Source organism: Octopus bimaculoides, chromosome 10 (genome assembly GCF_001194135.2).
Source record: "Octopus bimaculoides isolate UCB-OBI-ISO-001 chromosome 10, ASM119413v2, whole genome shotgun sequence".
Lineage (NCBI taxonomy): Eukaryota > Metazoa > Mollusca > Cephalopoda > Octopoda > Octopodidae > Octopus > Octopus bimaculoides.
In genome coordinates, this window is record NC_068990.1 from 34,203,135 (window position 1) to 34,207,713 (window position 4,579).

Here is a 4,579-nt window from a genome sequence, read left to right on the forward strand (position 1 = left end):
ACACACACACACACACACATATATATATATACACACACACACATACATATCATGCCGGCCCCAAGCCTAGAGGAAGAAGTAAGGGGTGGTTGGACACCCAAGCTAGTAATTCAGCTGTAAAAATTAAGAATCATTAAAGAAACAGCACCAAAAATTTACAAGAATGGACAACATGAGGAGGAAGGTGCTGGAGAAACACCATTTATGGTGGGCCCTAATGTAGGCTGAAAGTAAGTTAAAGCCCCACAAAAGCCTGATTCTGAATACCAAAGCCACAGCAAAGATCAGAACTCAGAATGTACAAACAGTGTACTAAACTGGAAGACTTGGGCCAACTTTTGAGAGAATTTGATGGATACCAGCTGGACATCTTAGGCATTAGTGAAATGAAGTGGACAGGTAGTGGAGAGACTCTCCTGTATTACAGTCATGAAGACAAGCACATGCACAGTGTAGGCATGGTGCTTAACAAAGAAGCACCAAGTGGAAACTAGTAAATGAGTGAATTGTCACTGTGAGATTCCAATCACCACCATTGTGATGGCCTCTGCGCCAATTGAAGATACTGATGATGCAACAAAAGATGCTTTCTATAGGCAGCTTCAAGACAAATTCAATGATATCTCCAGTTACGATGTCAAGCTGCTGATTGGTGACATGAGTGTGCAACTCCACAACAATAGCAAAGAACTGAACTGTATCAGTGGGCCATTTGGCTGTGCACAAAGAAATACTGACAAAGATGAATGACTGGCTTTTCTGTAATATCAATAGCCTGAACATCAGCAACAAAGTTTTTCAAACATAAGTGGATCCATGAGTCAGCTTGAACCCTGGTCAATGAAAGAAAAAGAAAGCAAAGGATGAAGGAGACAGAACAACAACAAAACAGATAGGAAAGAACAGATACTGCCAATTGGGAACAGGATCAGCCAGTCAAAGGGCACTGTTGCAGAGACAAGTGCAAGAGGCAAAAGAAGTAGCCAGAGAAAAATTATGCAAAGACTCTGTTCTCATTTGCTTCTGTACAATGTGGTACAAAGAGCAATGCAAATATTCCAATAAAAGGCAAGAATGGTAAGATCTTGGTAGTGGATGGGGAAGCAACACTGGAAATGGATGGAACATTTTCAGGAAACACTCAATCAGTCAGCCTCAACTATGTTTGGTTTCACCTAGAGACCAGTAACTGCACCTCTTGAAATGTGATGGCAAAATTGAGGAAAAGGAAATGAGAGATGCTATCAAAACCAGGAAAAACAAGACTGTAGGACTAGAAGAGATCTCTACAAAATTGTTGCAGCATGGTGGGGGCATTATGACTGTGGCATTGACAACATTGGTGAATCACTATTAGCAGGAAGCATACGGCCATCAAGATTGGTAGCAAGGGATGAGTGTGAAATTGCAGGAGAAGAGAAATGTAGCAGACTATAACTAATGAAGAGGTATCACGCTACTGTTGATCCTGGGCAAGGAGTTTTACAAAGTGCATCCGAGAAGGCTATGACGAGCATTGGATTATGTTCTGTGTGAAGACCGGGTTGACTTCAGGAGCAACTGGTCGAGCACAGAACAGATTTTCAGTCTACTGAACATCACTGAGCAGTGCTTTGAATACCCAGACAGAAGCCACTGGATGTTAGTTTCATTACAACCACAAGTGTGCAAAAGGAATTCCTCTGAAACAATGTCATGTCATGTCATAAAGCATCTTGCATCACTATCAACATCTTCAAAAGTTTACACAATAACACAAGCTATTGCATAAAAACTGAATCTGAAATGACAGAGGTCTTCAGTATTGTCTCCTGAGTCAGGCAAGGTTACATATGTTCTCCTCTGCAGGCTCTGCTGACTGCTGACTTTCTCTTGAAAAAGACTGACCCTGCTTTCTCTATGGATTCCAGACTTTACTGATGACATGACATTGATAGCACACAACAGTGAAAATCTGAAAAGAGCTGAAAACATCACTGCAACAAAGACAAATGTGATGAAGTCCAATAACAGCGACCAAGAAATAGCTATCAAAACTGAAAAGCACAACATACAAGAAGTGAACCAATTCACCAATCAAGAAGTGAACTAATTCACCAGCAGCACTGGTGATGTGGAACTGCAGTAGCAGTGTTCCAGCATATGGAACATGTGCATGTGGCTATGCATATGTGTGTGTATGCATGCATGTATATATGGTTATATGTGTGCATATACACCCAGAACCACGCTAATAACTTAGGAGTGAAATTTAGGATTTCTCAGTTTTCTGTAAATCGGTTTTCATAAAACTTTTCCCACCTGGTTTGCACACTAACGCAACACCATTGTTATGTTTTCATTATTCTGTGTAACATACTTTCTTTTTTATTGCAGATTCTTCAGTTTTGGGGTGAACCATGCTAATAGGTTTTGAATGAAAATAGCCAATCTAGACATTTTTTTTCAGAAGATGAAGGGTAATGATACATATTAAGAATACATTGAGTATGCTTAATATATTTAACAGAAAACCATAATAATATTATAACATTTATTGACATAATGAATTATTTAGCCATATAAGTGCCATTAAGTATTTAATGTACACAGTATAAAGATATGAGCTATTAAAAGTTTCATGCATTGGAGACACAATCATGCTATAAAAACCTATCTAGAATTATATTTTCAGGGCTCATATCTTTATGATATGTACATTAAATGATGTGTGTGTAAACACAGTTATATACATACATGTGTGTGTGTGCAAATATATATACATATACACATACACACACACATCTGAAGGCTAAAATCGTAGCAACACATTATGACCAACACATCAACATCATCATTTAATGTCCACTTTCCAAGCTGGCATGGGTTGGACGGTTTGACTGAGGGCTGGCAAGCCAGATGGCTGCACTAGGCTCCAATCTTATCTAGCAGAGTTTCTACAGTTGGATGCCCTTCCTAACGCCAACCACTCCGAGAGTGTAGTGGGTGCTTTTACTTGCCACCAGCACGAGGGCCAGTCAGATGGTACTGGCAACAGCCATGCTCAAATGGTGTTTTTACATGCCACCTGCACAGGAGCCAGTCCAACGGCATTGGCAACAACCTCGCTCAAAAGTTGTTTTTTATGTGCCACCAGCACAAGTGCCAGTAAGGCAAAACTGGTAACGATCATGCCTGAATGGGACTTTTTACATGCCACCAGCACGGGAGCCAGTCAGCAGCCCTGGCAATGATCACACTCAGATGGTGGTCTTAGCACTCCACTAGCACGGATGCCAGTCATAAGGTGCTGTCATCAAATTTGATGTCATAATAATAATAATATATATATTCTCTGATTTAAAGCGACATTTATATATAAATTGACTGAAAAATGATGAGCTAACCCTAGTCAGAATCGAACCAACATACCAAGAAGGTTTGTTTATAAATATTATATATATAATACATGCTTACTATGGACTTCCGCTAATGCATGCTCTATGATATACAGTAACTGGCCGGAGTTAGCTGCAGCATACCTACACATACGTGTCCTAACATATTTCTATTCTCATGACTTTCAGAAAAGCTTCAGATGGTGTAGATTCCGATTATATTGGAATTTCTTGTGAAATACATTTCCCCCTGCAAAAAAATGTGACATGTGTCAGTTATGTATTTTAAAATTCGAATATGATTATATTTTACACACTCTGAATGGTATTTGTCAAAATTTGCATTCAAAATACCCATTATTCTGAAAGTTATGAGGAAACAAAGCCATCTGTAAGTTTTCTGAAACACCTCTCCCCACTGTCCTGAAACAAATACTTTTTCACAACTTGGATATAATTGGAATCCACACCATCTGAAGTACATTTGTAAAAACTTTCATTTAAAACTGTGTTTTTCTGGAAGTTATAAGGAAACAAAATTAGTGGGGCACATTTGTGTATGTATGCCCATTGATTTAACATAAGTAATTAGATTATATTGTCATTGTCTACATATCAGCTACCTTCAGTTTACTTTCATTTTCTGTGTCTCAAGATATAATTAGATAACTGCATGTTATATATAAACAAAGAATATACATCTTTTGTTCAGTTTGCATCAAAAGGGTGACAATAATATGAATAAGATTGACCCAAATTTTCACTACAAATGCAAATAGGATGACAATATTTATGATGACATTGTGTTTAGTAACAAATACTAACTGTATTAAAAATGCATTGTAGCATGTGTGTGTGTGTGTGTGTAATAAAATTTATTGGCAGTATTTACATAGTAATTTCTCATTGCTTTATAAATGCCAGTTCTTTTAGCATAATTGCAATTCATCTTATTGCTTTACTTTACATTTTCCATTATTGATGTTTGAGCTTCATTCAAGTTGCATGTTTTACCAACATTCTTCCCACATGCATGCCATATGTATGCTTACACATAGACATAACAGGACATAATAAAATCAAGCCAATGTAAAGCATTCTATACACATACCTCAATATGTATAATACAATAATACCCTACATGTCTTTGTGTGTGTGTATGTGTGTATATATATATATATATATATATATATATATATATA

General features: G+C 37.5%; 1 protein-coding gene across 5 annotated transcripts in view; it reads left to right on the forward strand.

Annotated features, from left to right (window-relative positions):
* Window positions 1-4,579, forward strand: part of LOC106867250 (ELAV-like protein 1) — a 120,425-nt gene that overhangs the window by 25,328 nt on the left and 90,518 nt on the right. The window lies entirely within an intron of this gene.